The sequence below is a fragment of the Cupressus sempervirens genome, chromosome 8, assembly GCF_028749045.1.
Source record: "Cupressus sempervirens isolate cs-2001-9-10 chromosome 8, ASM2874904v1, whole genome shotgun sequence".
In the NCBI taxonomy this organism is placed as follows: domain Eukaryota; kingdom Viridiplantae; phylum Streptophyta; class Pinopsida; order Cupressales; family Cupressaceae; genus Cupressus; species Cupressus sempervirens.
In genome coordinates, this window is record NC_143125.1 from 51860567 (window position 1) to 51879047 (window position 18481).

Here is an 18481-nt window from a genome sequence, read left to right on the forward strand (position 1 = left end):
ACAATTTTTCTATCTAGCTGCTTTGATCTCATGGGGAGATAGTTGACCTTTTTAAAATCTCCTAGCACACCTTCAAGCATTGATTTCCTCTTTATGTCGATCATAGTAGACCCAATTTCTTCTTTGACTTTATACTAATTAGGTATCAACTTGATGTTGTTGGTTGGGACAATTCATGACCTATATTTTAAATATAGATGGCCCTTAAAATAGAGACACATGAAAACTTAGGTTACAACTAGTTAAGTAAAAATCTTAAAAATTAAATAAACTCTAAAATTTTAAAGAAGTAAAGGTCATAAATCATTTTGGCATTTAATATTTAATGTATAATAGATTAGAAATGATCGTTATATGGAATTCTATGACAATTTGAGTATCCATGGGATATCCATAAGTGACCTCAAATAACTTAGCTATACACAAGTACAAATATCCTCACCAATACAATAAAAATTAGATTCAATTTAAAGAAAAATTGTAAAATTATTAACTTATATGAAAAATTAAGACTATTCAATTCATAATTATTTTTTAAGAAAATTTGTACATATTCCATGTCCTACGTAGGACCATGAAGACCAAACTTCAAGTGGATGCCAAAATATTATAAATAAATATTGCAGATCTCTTTTGAAACATATACATAACATCTAGCCAAGGATTTATACATAGGTCCCTATACAAAATGTGTCACATGTATATAAATCAACCTCTATTATAAAATAGGCCTTAATTTTTTGTATACATGCTAAGGCTAGTAGTTGTCAACAATGTACATCTCTTTGGATTTTGCAACTAGGAATTGCTCTAAACAATATATTTATTATTCAACATCTTCAACTTTAATGACAATGGACTTAAGATGCTCTTCATTATTGTATGTCTCATTTCTATGTTTCGATGTGATGATGAATGTGTTGGAAATATAAGAGGAGTAACTAAGAAGGGAGGGGTGAATTAGTTACTACACAAATATTTCCAGATCCCTCAAATGTCAATACAAAATTATAAACTAAAAACTGAATGCTGCTAATGCTTGGTAAACACATACACAATTTTGTAACTTGGTAAATCCAAAGTATGTTAATTTAGTATATCTTAAGATATTGTTAGTGATTACTTAATCTTAATTGCAAGAATGAAAGAAATAACATGAACACATATGACACTAGGATTTAATGTGGAAATCCAATATGAAAAAAACTACCAATTGTAACTAGTTACTATTTTTCACTCTTCTAAAGTGAGCCATGTTAGGAGCCAACCCTATTAAAGGTTATAAAACACATTGTTAGGTGTGACCCTATTAAAGGATTTAATCACCCTATTAAGAGTGGCCTTATAAGAGGACTTGAAACAATTCAATGCAATTGCCATCTTGTTAGAGGATTTACAAATGGCTAATAAACCAACTTTGTTAAGATATTTTGGATCACTGCTACAATGGTTAGAGAGTAACAATAAATGGCTTGATTGAGATGCAACTGAATTGCTGATTATAGATCTTTGTTCTGGCTGATCCTTCCTAATTGAATTCTACTTTTTTGTTCTACAAGGATATCTTCTTATCCTTTAAGTTTGCTTCCTCTCTTCTTATCTCTTATAATTCATTTAAATTGCATGATTTGAAATCAAAAATTTACCTTTTACTTATAGCTTCTAGATTGTCAAGTCAGCTCAAATGCAAATTAGAATAAGCAATATTCATCACCATAGTCAGCTAGAGTCAATAGGTAAAACAATCAAGCTTCACGTGTCAAAACAAGAGAATCCTTTGGTAGCCAACCCAACTTGGTAGAAACTAATTCTGAAGTGATTTTTTGTGTTAACCAATAGAGGCTCAGTTAACATTGTGAACTTACAAAATTCTTTTGGCAACCGAGTGAACTTGGTTAATACTAACTTTGTTCAATTTTCCTTTGTTAATTGAGTGAGCTTGGTTAAAAAAAAATTCTGCATAAATTCCTTCGATGCTTGAGTGAGCTTGTTAGACACTATCTTCTATACAGAGCAAACTTAGGAATGCTCGATAGAAAAAAAAACTATTTTCACTATCCAAATGAGCTCGGCATGCACTGACTGCCAACTGATATGACATTTGTGTAACATCAAAGACAACACACAATTAGTCAATTGTATCCAACAATCTCCCTCTTTGGCATTGATGGCAACACAACATGTCATAGCATAATGAAATTTTTAGAACAAGGCTCCCTTTGTTAGAAAGTTTCTCCCTCTTTGATTTCACATAGAAAACTTCTCCTTCATTGCAGTATTCTCCCTCTATGAAGGAACTACTTAACTTCTCCTTCTTGGAATAATTTTTTTTTAGAAAGATATGGCAGTAAATTTCTCCCTCTTTGACAACACATGCCAAAAGACAATTTTGATTAGTGTCAATGTACCTTGAGTACAGATTCATCCACAATATGTCCTTGTCAATACTGTATCAACTGATTGATCTTCAACTTAGTTCTTGTTGATGGATCACTAAGCTTTATTTAGTGAGCTTTGAATAGGGGAATGACCCCTAACTTACCTCTTAGATGAAAAATTTCATCCTTAGGTAGTGGCTTGGTGAATACATTTGCAATTTTTTCTTTTGTATACACATATTCCAATATGATTTCTTTGTCCTGTACTAATTCTCTTACAAAGTGGTATTTTATAGCAATGTGCTTGGTTTTGGAATGCATCACTAGATTCTTTGATATTTTGATTGCATTGGTTTTATCACAGTACGTGACTTTTGGGTCTTTAATTTCAACTTTCATTCCTTCCAACAATTGTTTGAACCAAACAATGTTAGAGCAATTTACTGCTCCAGCCACATATTCTACTTCTGCTGTGGATTGAGATGTGCAATTTTGCTTCTTGCTTGTCCAAGATACTAGCCTTTTTACCAAGAAAGAATGCTCCACCATTAGTTTTATTTCTATCATCAAGATTTCCTACCCAATCAGCATCAGTAAATACTTTTAATTCAAGATTTCCTCCAAGTTTGTACCGTAAACCATAGTCTATAATACTTTTTAGATATCTCAAGATTCTTTTGATTGCCATCATGTGGGTTTCTCTAGTTTTGCTGATTATTTTTCCACTATCGCAACTACTATGGCAATATCAAGCCTTGTATGTACTACATACTGTAATTTCCCAATCATTGATATGCATAAGGTCTAATCTACTTCTTTGGAGTCATCATATTTGGTAAGATTAAGTCCAGTATACATGGGAGTTCCAACTGGTTTTGAATCTTCCATTCCAAACTTCTTGAGTATCTCTTTGATATACTTAGATTGAGTGATATAGATACCATTTTTATTCTGTTGTATCTGCAATCCAATTTTTTTATTTTATTTCATCAAACGTGGACGTCTCAAATTCTTTATTCATTCATTTTGAAAATGTGTTGCATAAGTCATCATTTCCTTTAAATAGAGTATCATCAACAAATATTTTTGCCAACATGATCTTCTTATCTGGTCCTTCCTTGATATACAGATTACTGTATCATTTGTTTTTTGAAAACCAATTTGTATCAAATAGTTATGTAGTCTTTCATATAAAGCTCTAGAAGCTTGTTTGAGACCATATAGTGCTTTGTGTAATTTGTCGACCATGTTCCTTTTGTCAAGATCAATAAAATCTTTTGGTTGTTCAATGTAGACTTCCTCATCAAGAATTCCATTCAAGAATGAAAATTTAATATCCATCTAATATGCTTTGAATCCTTTGTGAGCTACATATGCTAGTAGAGTCCTAATACCTTCTAATCTTTTAACAGGGGCAAAAGTCTCACCATAATCAATACCTTCTTCTTGAGAATAGCCTTTACATACCAACCTTGCTTTATTTCTTAACACTTTTCCATCTTCATTCAACTTATTTTTGAATACCTATTTTGTGTCATTCACATTTTTATCCTTAGGCCTAGGAACTAGAGTCCAAGTTTTATTCTTTTCTATTTGTTCTATTTCTTCATTCATAGCCTGAATCCAACTTTAATTTTCTAGTGCATCCTTAACACTTTTAGGTTCAAATTCAGTAAGTAAACATGTACCTTTTGATTTGCTTCTTGTCATTGTTCCATCTAATTTATCTCTAATGATCTGATCAAGTGCATGATGCATTCTGACATATTTAGCCAATATAGATTCTTTGATTTTTAATGAATTGCACTATCTTCATTTTGAATCTCAACTTCAAGCTCGAGTCCTTCTATCTATGGCTCAGGTCCTTCAGACTCGGTATGCACTAACTTGGTAGCCTTTAAATGTGACTCGGGTCCCTGTGACTTGGTTTGCACTTCCTATAACTCAATAACTGTTGGAGATTTGGAGAGCTCGAGAGATGAAGTCTCCTTTTTGTCAAATATGTTTGGCAATGTATTAGACTCATAATAAAAAAATTTTATGTAATATTCTAGCTCATTTTTGCTTTCTTCTCCACTCTTTTTTGCAAACTTATCAATTCTCACATGTGCACTTTCTATGATCTTGTTGTATATGAGAAATGTTAGTATGCTAATAGAAACCAAATTTAAATGAAGCTTCTACAAACTAAACAAAATTCATAAACTTCAAGATAGACTAATATGAGCTCTCAATTGAGAATATGAGCCATTAATGGACTCTATCAATAAGAAGCTCTCTTGTTGAGTGGCTTTGTCTAAATAGATAGGATGTATGCTCAAGCCTATGCTTCAAAAAGGGCTTCAAATGGAGTTGGAATTTGGGTGTGAGTGTATGGTTTTGATGTAAAATGGCTTCTCAAAATGGCATTATGATTTTACTTCATGGATTGTGTTATTTTGCAAAGGGGAAGGATCCAATTTATAGGCAAGAGGCTTGAGGGATTGAGGGCTAAGATGCAAGGATGGGAAAAAGCTCATGGAGGGCTTAGATTGCATGAGAGGAGAGCACATGGATTGTGCTTCCTTACAACCAATCAAGGAGTGACACATGTCACATGGTGAGAAGATGGAGGAAAGGGGAAGGATGAGTCAACAAAGGGGGCTCAAGGGATAAAATCTTCATAAAGACCCTTCATAAGTGCTTTGTAAGAACATTTATGACTTTGTGGGCTTTATAAAGTTTTGTGGTTGAAGATATTTGTGAGAGATACCATGAAATTCAAATTTGAGGGTTTAGGGAGGTTTTAAGCTTGCTTAGGGTTGTAAAAATGATTAGAGGAAGGGTTAGAGATGGCTTAGGACTAGGCAAGTGGATGGCAAGTGGATTGCAAGTAATGAGGGTGGGTGAAGGAGGAGATATTTGTTAACTTTGGCTTGGGTTAGTAAGTTTTAACCCATATTTAGGGAATGTGACAAGGTTAGGAGGGGATTAGGATTAGGGTTAAAGACATCTTCTAGAAGAGTCTAGGCTTTGGATGAGGATGAAAACTTTCTAGAAGAGTCTAGAACTTCCTAGGATAAGATTTTATGAAATAAATAAAGCTTTATTTATTTCAAGGGTTTGGGTTGAGGAGATATTTATTAAAATATTTTTAATAAACATGAGGATTAATATTTAATCTTGATTAAATATTTTGAGTTGAGATTAGGGGTAGGAAATGATGAGATTAGCCTTTAATCGAAATTAAAGAAGGATTAGAAGATTTTGGAAGAGGTTATTGGTCTTAAAGAAATTGGCCAACTTTTGGGAAAAAAATAAATTATTATTTATTTTGGGATTTTTGGTCAATTTATAAATTAAATAATTAATAAATAAGGAAATAATGTTTAAATAAGATTTAAACATTTTTGGGAGGGATTTCTTAATTAAATATTTTTAATTAAGATAAAGGGATTTAATGGCATAAAAATAAATAAATAAATTAAATAATTAATTAATTAATAAATGATGATGTCATCAGGAATTTTTTAGAAAATAAAAATACTTTATTTTCTAAAGGTTTTTAGGTGTCTACATTTTGCCCCTCTTTGATGTGATGCCGCAAGTGGCATGGCATCAAAGATAAGAAAATAAGATGCCCAAGGCTAGAGCAGAAGAGGAGAGAATGGACTGTGATATGCCCCCTCAAGAAGGCGACGGGGAGAGAAAGTGAGGCTTGATGACTTCTTGAAAAGTACAAGAATCTGAGATGAGCAAGAAGACTCAAATTGGCTTAAGAGAAGAGGTTTAGTTAGCTCAAACTCTCACTATAGGAGAATGATAAAGGGAGAATCAGAGGCACAAGAGGAAGCAAGCTTAAGATCTCAGGGATTGCAGAGGATGAAGGAGCAGAGCGCTATAAAAGGAATCTAGGATGGGGAGATGGGTGAGGGGATTAAAAAGCTAATGCAACAGGATTTCACAGTGTCAGATTGGTGAAAGATGGGTTTTCGGAGATCCCTAGGACTAGGATTGTGGATCTCGAAAGATGAGGCTTGGTGGATTGATTTGATTGGTGGATCCCTAAGACTGGGATTTTGGATCCCTAAAGCTAAGTGTGAGGAGTGATCCAAAGAGATACTGATGCATAAGATGGGATAGGTGCTGGATATGGATGGGGGATAATGAAGATGAAGGGAATCCATTGAAGCTTTTTGAGCAGGGGGATACTTCAAAGAGAAGTACCACCGTGTAGTTGAGCACTAGATTTGCTATAGGACTATTGGTTAATTGCCAAGGTTACCAAGAACATCAAGGCCTGTTCACCAACTATCCAGAGGACTGACAAACTGACTCAAAAAAAACACGCAAGGGTTGCCCGAGCATCACACATGAATCCCAAAGGAAGCAGTGCGAAACCGACACTAGGTAACCCACAAGCAGAAAAGAAAAACAAACGAAAGACTTGATCAAGACCTTACGCTCTAATTGCCCCATTCGCAGCATACCATGATATGGAAGATCATGGAAACCTTGAGGAGGGAACAAGGAGATTTCTTGGAAAAGATACTTCAAGACCCAAAAGGGGAGAGTCCAAATCAAAAGAAAGTGAAAATCCAAAAGAGAACCATTTGCCAACGAGATGGGTAGGACGAGGCACTAATAGACCAAGATCAAACATGAGGAAAGCTATATCCTGCAAGGACCTATCGGAGAACACTTAAGTTGGTGGATTTGGATGAGTGATGTGTCTGGCAAGCTGAACTAAGAAAGATAACACTTTGGTGATAGGAAATCTAGCTAAAGGATGCATTGGAATAGCTAACCAAGATGTGCGATAGGTGCAAGATGCTAATCAAGGACGAACTGACATGAACACTAGATAGATACAATGGTACTAAGCTAAAGAGGATGTACAAGCTGATAGACCAAGATATTTACAAGCGGGCTAATTAAGATATGGTACAAACTAACGGACCAATGATAGGTATGATACAGATGGATAAAAAGCTCAGGATGAGAGGATAGCGGGATGGTTTGATTTTGTGCAAGATGCGAAAGCTAAGGGTGGGGTGATAGTGAAAGATATGGATTTGGTAGGATGTATCCAATGATGATGAGAGATTTTGTGAGCAAGGATAGCTAGAGGAGCAGGATGAGATGGCTGGATAGGATGGTAGATAGCTAGGATTATGATGGATATAAAGAGGTGATATTGGGTTTGCATGAGGATAGCCTAGAGCTAGATACCAATGACAAGGGAGGATGGACAAGAGAAGATCTCCAAGGAATATAGTGCCCCCAATTAGAAGATAACATGTGGAAGGAGGTCTTATGATGTATGTAATAGGATTGAAGCTAAGATGGAAAAAGCTAAAGGGGCTAGGGAGATGGATGATAGCTGGGATGGTTGGTTGAAGCTGCAGGAGATAAGTGGATGGTGTGAGATGGAATATGGAGGGTGGAGGATAGGTGGATAGATTGGAAGATGGAGTTGGATGTCAAGAGATGACCAAAAGCATGAGGGTGATAGGCTAAGCTGGGGATGGCGGGATTATGCATGACGCTTGTTTGCCAAGTTTTCATCATGGTACTTGTCCAAGGCACTTGAATTGCCAAGTTTTCACCAGTGGATGCTTTATTTTTCTTTTCTTTTTTGACTTTTTGACTTTGGACTTAGCTGGAATGATTTTGGCTTTCTTCAGCTATTTTGGCTATTTTGGGATTTTTCACTGGCTGTTGGAATGTTTAATTTTGTTGCTAGCTGTTGGTACACCGGATGTGTGATTTATGCAATAGATCGGATTAGATGGGATTGATGGTAGGAGATGGAGGGATGAAAATGCTAGAAAGAAGCATGAGATGGGGATTCTTGCAAGAGCAACATTGGCACATGTTGGAACGGGTGTGAAAAGAGCATATGGGGGATAGATGGTAGATGTAGGCATGATGGAGGATTTGTGGAAGTGTGCTTGGGGATATAGGCACCCAAGATGGAGTTAGGAGATGGGGGACATGAGTCACTAGATGGGGGATTAGCAATGGTGGATGCCATTATGCATTGGGTTTCAACTTTTTTCTTGGGGATCCACATGGTTTTGGATTTTCTTTTCATAGGCTTTTGCATTGTTTTGCATTCTTTGATTGGATTTTTCCTTTTTGGAGTATGTCTTTTAGAATAGACATATGATTGCCTAGGATGTGGATTTTTAGCTTTATGCATTTTGAAGTTGGCATTCACATTGCTGTGGTAAGCTTTGGGAAGATGGTTAGGAGAAGCTTTGTGAGATGGAGAAGATATGAAAGAGCATGTAGGGGGATGATGATGGATGATGTGCCCTGATATGTGCCTTTTTTGATCTTGCATAGAAATGGATGGAATAGGATTTTTATGATGGCTGATAGGAGGATGGAGGATGGTAGATTTTGGGACATAGGGACCCAAAATGGATTTAGCGAATGAAGGGGGGATATGGTAGGTTGTTTTGGGTTGCAAAGATGGTGGAGGGGGGATGACATAAGATTTCTTGAAGGAGTGATGGGAGGCTGGCATGGTGGGCTTGGAGATAGGCTTGGTTTGGGGGTGTGGTGTACCAACACCTTTAGATGGTGAGCCTTTGGATACATATCCAAGACCATGAAATCCTAGATTTTTTTTTGTAATAATAGGCTCTCTGATTCCTTGCTCTTGTGGTCCTAAACCTTGACCTTGATAATGCCATCGATTGAGCATTTGAACAAGCTGAGGAAACTTTTTTCTTGCAAAAAATGGTAGAAGTGATTTATTAGGTGTATTGCAATGGGGAGATACTGTTCTTAATTCTTCTGCTGAGAGAGGGCCACTGTGGATGAATGTAAGTGAACCAAGAGGGTAGATTATAGATGGTGGAATAGCTTGGATAGGTGGTAAGATGGAATCATGGAGCGGGGGATATGGAAGGATAGGATCTTGATGTAACTGGTGGGATGACAAGATATCTTGTAGTGGAGGAGATATGGCTCGAGGTTTTGGAGATGGAGGAGATGGTGACTGCACTATGGATGGAAGACATGGTATGATGATATCTTCATTTATGCTTTGGGGGATGTCAACACACCTCTCTTGGCATCAAAATTTTGTCACTTGGGCTAAGCCTCAAGGAACTTTATACCCTTGAGAAGTGAAAGAGGAGAAGTGGGTTACCGCTCCTCTCGGCTGTGTGACATCTTTTTGGTTTCATCTATAGATTTGGGCCTCACGTACCTTGTGTATATCGAGAACTCCCTAGCTAAACCAAATTTCATCCTTGTAGAAAGCTTCCTAAGATGTTGGTGTGTTTGACATGCTTGCTCAAAACTTTTGTCTGCTTGTTTGTTCATAGCTTTTGAATGAATGTTTGCCAATTTTGGTTGAAATCCTAGAAAAGCAGAAATCTCCCAACTCAAGGCATACTTAGCGTAGTCATTGCCTTATCAAAAAATCATCCAAGCTCCCTCGATGCAACCGAATCTATCTAGTTCTTTGCCTTAGAACAATCCCAAATCCAAAGTCCATCCAAATCATCCCCCCAACCAGCTAGCAACCCAATCTAAAATCACCCAAGCCTTTAAAGAGTTGTTGTCACTTTGCTAGATTTTGCTATCCAATCAATCCTACCAATCAACCAATCTCACCAAGGTTATCCCTTTGACAGAGCATTTTCTAGGGTAATCCAGCTTTGTCACTTGTATCCCTCATCACCTTGAGCTAAAGGTTGGGATCCACAAGTGGTCAATCTCATGTCATGCCATAGGATCACTAGTCTATCCTTAAGTTGACACAATCACCATGAATCATGCACATAGGAAAGAAAAACTCTCACTTTTTGATAGCATACCATTGAAGTCTTCCACCCACAAGAAAGCCAAAAATCTCCAGCCAATCCTCCTTAGGTCTGTCATACAGCTTTGACTCTCCCTAGGAAATCTTTCATCAGCCAATCCAAAATTTGTGTTTAATCCAAATCCAACCATGAGCTTCCGTGTTCATCCATATGCAAGACCCCATCCCCATCAAACTCATCATCAAAGCATGAAGTACCAATCCTATCATGATGTGTTTGGTCGCATTGTCCTTGCTCCCGCCACCTCCTATTCCAATGATGATGAAAATCTTGTTGACTATGACAGGTATATTGAAAGCCTTAGAAACATTCCCCCAAGCATCCCCCAAAATCCAAGAGTTATACCAAACTATCTAGTCATGCCATCCGATATTCTAGCTTCCCCTCCATCACCCCATCAACCAAGCTTTCAATCTTCCACCCCCATCACACTAGCTATTCCTGTCAATCCACCTCCACCTTCAACACACGAATCTCCAAGGAATCTCCTAGAGGAAATACAAGAAAAGTCACCTCCAACAATCGATAAGCCATGTCATCTAATCCAACCATGTGAAGTAGTCAGTGATGAAGCTTCCCCATCTATAATATCACCTCCATCTCCCATAGCTATCATCCCCATACCATCCATCAAATTTCTTAAAATCCTTCCACTTCCCGCAAGCATCAAAATCCCACCACCTATCAAATCCCTCAAAATCCTATCCACATCGCCTCCAAGCATTTCCCAAATCTCTCGTAATGATCCTTATGCATCCATCTTCTACTCACCCATCTCCACTACTGAATCTCCCATCTATCCATCCGCTGCCTTTGAAGAATCCATCCCTTCACCTCCTATCACACCATCCACTCCAAACCAATCCTATCAAGATCCTGCCCAAAAGCATATTGAGCATACATCCTATCTATTTAGACAAAGCCACTCAACAAGAGAGCTTCTTATTGAGAGAGTCCATTAATGGCTCATATTCTCAATTGAGAGCTCATCTTAGTCTATCTTGAAGTTTATGAATTTTGTTTAGTTTGTAGAAGCTTTATTTAAATTTGGTTTCTATTAGCATACTAACATTGCTCATATACATTTTGGCATACTTAGGTGTCTACACTTGTGAGTGGACATATTCAAACATTTATATGCTTTACTTCTACAAGCATATCCTAAAAATATACCTTCGTCACCTTTTAGATCGAATTTTCCCTTTCTAGATTCTTTCAAGATATAACATTTTTTTCCAAATACTTTTAAGTAACTTACATTAGGTTTGTAGCCACACCATAGTTCATAGGGAGTTTTGTTTGAGTCTTTCTTCAACTGAACTTAGTTCAAAGTATGAATTGCAGTCCCGATAGCTTCCTTCCAATATTTGATAGTAACATTCTTTTCAATCATTAGTGTCCTTATACAATCCATGATGGATCTATTTCTTGTTTCAACTAATCCATTCTGCTCAAGAGTGCCAGGGGTTGATACTTGTCTTTTGATTCCGCTTTCAATGCAAAAATTATTGAATTCATTTGAGACAAATTCACCACCTCTATCTGATCTTAAGCATTTCAATCTCTTTCTAGTTTCTTTTTCTACTCTAGCTGGATACCATTTGAATTTTTCAAATCCTTCTAATTTTTCTTTTAGATACATAATAGTCATCATTGTAGAATAGTCATGAACAAAAAGAATGAAGAATTTTTCTCCACTATAACTTTCTATTCCAATAGGTCCACATAAGTCAGTATGCACAATTTCCAAGACATCTTCTAATTGATAGTTTTTTCTCTTAAAACTAGTCTTTCCCATTTTACCAATTTGGCAATTTTTTGCACAATCCAACATCAGGTTTCTTCAAACTAGGGATACCTCTTACTCTTTTGAGTTTTCTTATCTTTATCATGTTATCAAAGTTTACATGACATAGTCTTTTGTACCATAACCAAATTTATTCTACTTGAGCAATGAAACATGAGCAATCACCAAGATCAAGATAAAATAGGTTACCTTTTGTTTGCTTGCCCAATCCAATCAAATTTCTTTTGTTATCTAGTAGTCTTGCCTTTCCATTCATGAACTCTACCTTGAATCAAATGTTTTTCAGTTGTGCCACACTCAGTAAATTATGTTTTAGTCCTTCAACCCAATAGGCATTGTCACATACAAGTTCATTGGTTAATGAGATACAACCTTTTCCTTTTATGCAACAAGGTTCATTGTTCCCAAACCTTACACTACCTCCATCATAGTGTTCAAAATGTTCAAAATTTGTTTTATCTCTAGTCATATGGTGTGAACATCCACTATCTATGATCCATGTATCATTTTTACTAACATGAGAGATGAGTGCCATCTTATCTCCTTCATTATCAGATTCATCTTTTACAACAATATACACAATTTCATCTTCACTATCATTAGAATCTTTAGCCATAAAGAAAGTTTTCTTACCTTTGGCTTTGTAGGATTTGTGACTTTTGAATTCCCTCTTTCCTTTGATTTTATGACTTTTCTTCTCATTCTTGCTTTCTTTGTTTGGACACTTGGCAACAATATGACCAATTTCTTCATAAGAAAAATAGATTAAAGGTATTTTACCTTTGTACTTTCCTCTACTCCTAGCATATTTCTTTGCAAGTAGGGCTTCAACAATTTCAAGATCACTATCAAAACTTTCTTTAGTTTCTTCCTCACTTCTTGATTGATTGTCTTATATTTTCTTGCCCTTTTCTTTGAGTGAGAGTTTAGCTTCAAATGCAGACTCAATATTCTTTGAAGCACGAACATAGTTATCAAAGTTGTCTAGTTCAAAAGCTATCAATCTTCCTACTAGGGCATCCAAACCTATCTTGTTATTTGGATCACATCTCTTTTCTTGAATAGAAGATACTTTGATTGCATAGATGGGAAGTTGAGTTCTGAGTATTTTACTTACAATAGTTTCTTCTTTGATTTCTCCTCTGATTGCATTGACATTGGCCTTGATTCTTCCCACATATTTTACAAAATTTTCATCTTCTCTTATCCTCATTTGATCAAATTTTTCTCTAAGGCTTTCTACTTTGGCTCTTCTTACATTGTCATCTCCTCCATAGATTTCTTTCAATTTGTTGCACATATCAAAAGTAGTTTTGTAGTCTTTTACCTCATTAAATTCAGCATAACTAAGAGCAAATGCAATATCAATCATCATGATGTTATGGTTCTTTTTTTCAGAAATATCTTCAACTGATAATATTCCAATGGGAGTTTTCTATTCTTCATCAAGATATTTGCAGCTTGAATCACTGATGGTAGCCAGATGAAGCCTTATAAGTCCTTGTCATGCTGCAAAGTTTTCTCTGTTTAGCTTTGGAATCTCTCTTTTGTAGGACAGTCTAATCTTTGGCTCATGCCCTTGAAACCTTCTCTACAAGCATGAAATGCTTTGATACCAATTGTTGGAAATATAGGAGGATTAAATGAGAGGGGAGGGGTGAATCAGTTACTACACAAATATTTCCAGATCCCTCATATGTCGATACAAAATTATAAACTAAAAACTGAATGTTGTTAATGCTTGGTAAACACATACAAAATGTTGTAACTTGGTAAATGCAAAATTTGTTAACTTAGTAGATTTTATGATATTTTCAGTGTTTACTTAATCTTAATTGCAAGCATGAAAGAAATAACATGAACACATATGACACTAGGATTTAATGTGGAAATCCAATATGGGAAAAACCACCAATTGTAGCTAGTTACTATTTTTCACTCTTTTGAAGTGAGCCTTGTTAGGAGCCAACCCTATTAAAGGTTACAAAACACACTATTCTAGGTGTGAACCTGTTAAATGATATAATCACCCTATTAGGAGTGGCCTTGTAAGAGGACTTGAAATAATTCAATGGAAGTTCCACCTTGTTAAATGATTTACAAATGGTTGTTAAAGTAACTCTGTTAAGAGATTTTGGATCAGTACTGTTAAGGAGTAATAATAAAATAACTTGATTGAGATGCAATTGAATTGCTAATTATAGATCTTTATTATGGCTTATGCTTGATCCTTCATGATCAAATATTACTTTTCTATTCCACAAGGATACCCACTTATCCTCTAAGTTTTCTTCTCTTTTCTTATCTCTTACAATTCATTTAATTTGCATGCTTTGGAATCGCATGTTGACCTTTTACTTATACCTTCTAGATTGTCAAGTTGTCTCAAATGAAAATTAGAATAACCAATATTCATCACCATAGTTAGCTAGAGTCAATACGTAAAACAATCGAGCTTCATGTGTCAAAATAAGAAAATCCTTTGGTAGCCAACCTAGCTTAGTAGAAGCTAATTTTGAAGTGATTTTCTGTGTTAACCAATAGAGGCTCAGTTAAAACTGCAAACTTACAAAATTCTTTTTACAATCGAGTGAACTCAGTTAATAATAGCTTTGTTCAATTTTTCTTCATTAACCGAGTGAGCTCAGTTAACACTCTTTTTTACATAAATTCCTTTGATGCCCAAGTGAGCTCGATAGACACTGTCTTCTATATAGAGAAAACTTAGGAAAGCTTGGTAGACAAGGAAATTATCTTCACTATCCAAGTGAACTCAGCATGCACTGACTGCTAACTGATATGACATTTGTGTAACATCAAATACACCACACAATTAGTCAATTGTATCACTCTAGCCTTGACACTTTTTCTATATCCTCCTAGAATTGAAGATTGTACAAATTTTCTATAGACACCCCCATGAGTTGTGGTGTCACTTTATCAAATACAATTACCCATCTAATATATACTTATAGTTGTGACTCTCAACTATTGTATCACACTTTGAAAAAACAAATGCTTTCCTTCAGTCTCTTCTCACATTATTTTCTACTTGGTTGTAGAGAGAAAGTTGGATAGAAAACCAAATTAGTTTTAATGAACTTTCTTTTTGCCTTTATTATGAATTTTAGTAGTTGAACTCTATGGCCAACCTCCTCTTGAATGACATAAATTGGAAGCCTTTTAGGGGGTTGAATTGGAGCAACATATTTTATTTTTTCTAGTTGGACACATAAGAATTTTTGTCAAGGAAAATTCACTAGTTAAACATAATTATCAAATGTAGGATGTTATATACCTATCTAGATAGTTTCCTACTTAAAATGATAATATAAAGAATCTAATATAAATATATTAATAAATAAAGATAATGAAATCTACCAACATTTTTTATTAATTAGAAATTGATGGGGACACAACCCAAGCACAGAATGGACACAACAGGAAGGAGAAAATTTTATTAACTGTGAAAATATGCTAGTACACTTAGTGCAGAGAAACAGACTCTAAAACATGCCCTAAGGGCTTACAATAGCATAAATCTAGAGATAAATTCTTCTTCCAGTACCTTCTCTCAAACTCCACTCCTAACTACCTTTTACAATGCCAAAAATGTTCTTAAATAGACCCTGGAGGGTTAAGGATTAGGAATAAATTCTAGAAAGTGCTAGTTGGCATCCACCGACCAAATAGAAGGCTCTAGAAGTCACATTAGAAGTCAACACAAAATTAGAAGAATCCAAAAATAGTAACCAAACTTCTGAGAGGCATAACTTTTGAACCGTAGCTCCGATTGACCAACCGTTTACATTTTCGGGAAGCTCTCAAAGGGCTCTCTAGCCTTATGGACCAGCTTCACTCATCCCCCATTTTTGGCCCTATTCGAGGTCATTTAAAGCCCCTAACTTGACTTTGAAGCATTCTTAAGATGTCTCCAAAAATTGAAAAACTGCGATAACTTTCAAACCATGGGGCATTTTGACCTGATTCTTTTTATGGAATGCCCTAAATTACAATGAAAATCATCCAACCAATTTACACCTTCTAGTTCACCAAAATTAAGGCTCAATTACATATTCCTATTTTTTTGGCATTCACACGTATCCCAAGGTGAATACAAACTCTAACCCAGAACACTAATAGTGGAATTGTGAGAGTTGGAACCTTTATTTGACCCAAATGGGTATCCAGAAATGAAAACACATGAAATCAAAACTAAGTCTAAGTACATTTTTTTGGATGACACAAGATTGCCCTTATTCCTCTGGATGCTCTTGCATCAGACACCCAGGGTACATTGAAAAGTGACCCTGTCACTTTATGAATGGTAGAGGAAATCCCAAATGGAAAACCTCAGATGCTGATATCCAAGTTGAGTCCTCTATCGGCCATCCTTTCCACTTGACTAGATACTCTTCATACTACCTATTTCTGGTACTCTTGCCCACACGATGATCTAGAATGTCTTCTCTCTCCTCCTTAGAAGCAAGAATTAGACATGGCTCTAACATCAGCTCCTCATCTGCACCATCATCATGATATTCTGTTAAGTCTGCACTGTTGAAAATAGGAAAAATGTGAATACTATTTGGCAACTCAACCTCATATGCATTTCCTGAGTCATGTTTCTTCAAAATTTTGCAGGGGCCAAATTTCTTCATTTTTAGCTTGTTGTAAGTACCGACTGGAAATCTTTCTTTTCGTAAGTGTACCATGACTAGATCCCCTACTTGGAATTCCTTATGTCTTCTCCTTTGATCAGCCCTAGCTTTATACTCTTGATTCATCTTGGTAATGTGTGCCTGAACCTCCTCATGTAGACGCTTGATATGTTTAGCAAATTCTTTAGCTTCAACACTTGTCCTCTCCCCTTGCTCTATCTTCCTCAATTCTAGTGCAGTCCTTGGGCTACTTCCATATACAATTTGAAATGGTGATCTACTAGTACTCCTATTTATAGAGTTATTGTAAGCAAACTCTGCTTGTGGTAGAATCAAATCCCACCCCTTGGGCTTATCCCCAATTAAACATCTCAACAAATTGCCCAAACTTCTATTTACCACTTTTGTTTGGCCGTCAGTTTGCGGGTGATGTGTGGAACTGAATTTCAAGTTTGTTCTCAACTTCTTCCACAATGTTCTCTAGAAATACCCCACAAATTTAGTGTCTCTGTCAGAAACTATACTCCTTGGGAGACCATGTAGTCTTACCACCTCTCTGAAAAACAAGTTTGCAATATGGACAACATCATGAGTTTTGTGGCATGGAATGAAATGTGCCATTTTGGAGAACCTATCAACCACCACAAATACTGAGTCATTACGCCTTTGTGTCCTTGGAAATCCAAGAACAAAATCCATACTTATGTCCTCCCAAGGCTTTGATGGAACATCCAATGGCTGATATAGTCCAGTATTGTGACTAAATCCCTTGGCAACTTGACAAATCTGACAACTCTGTACAAACTTCTTCACATCCTGTGAAATTTGAGGCCAAAAATAATGTTCACTAAGAATGGCAATGGTCTTATCTTGACCAAAATGTCCTGCCATCCCTCCACTGTGTTTCTCCTTAATTATATTTTCCCTCATGGAAGTCCTTGGAATGCATAATTGACTGCCCTTGAATAACATACCATCTTGAATCAGATAGTCTAACCACTTAGTTCTGTCTACAGCAATAGGTTCTTTACAAACTTTCCATGCTTTAGCAAAATCAGGATCCTTAGGGTACAGATTCTTGAGTTCATCAAACCCAACTACTTCAACCTGCATTACTATAAGCAACAACTGTCTCCTACTTAATGCATCTGCAACCCTATTAGATTTTCCACTTCTATGCTTCAACACAAATATATAGCTCTACAAGAACTCTACCCACTTCATATGCCTCTGATTCAATTTACCTTGGCTATATAGGTATTGTAATGCCTGGTGATTAGTATATAAAACAAATTCCTTTGGCAATAAATAATGCCTCTATTTCTTTAAGGCCTGAACTATTGCATAGAACTCTTGATAATAAACAGAATACTTCCTTTTTGCATCATTCAATTTTTCACTAAAATATGCAATAGGCTTACCTTCTTGGCTTAATACAACCCCAATAGCACCGCCACTAGCATCAAAATCCACCTGGAACACCTTTCTAAAATCTGGAAGTGCCAACACAGGTTGTTTTGTCACCTTCTTCTTTAGTATTTCAAAACTTCTCGTAGCTGCTGTAGTCCATTTGAACTCTTTTCTATCCCCTCTTATTGTGTTAGTCAGGGGTGCACATATGCCATTGAAATTCTTAATGAACTTCTTGTAAAAACTAACCAGACCATGAAATGATCTTTACCTCAATAGTAGACCTTGGAGTAGGCCATTCCAAGATGGATTTTACCTTCTCTGGATCCATTTTAAGACCTTCAGGTGATATAACAAATCCCAAGTAGACTAACTCCCTTTTTGCAAAGATACATTTCTTCA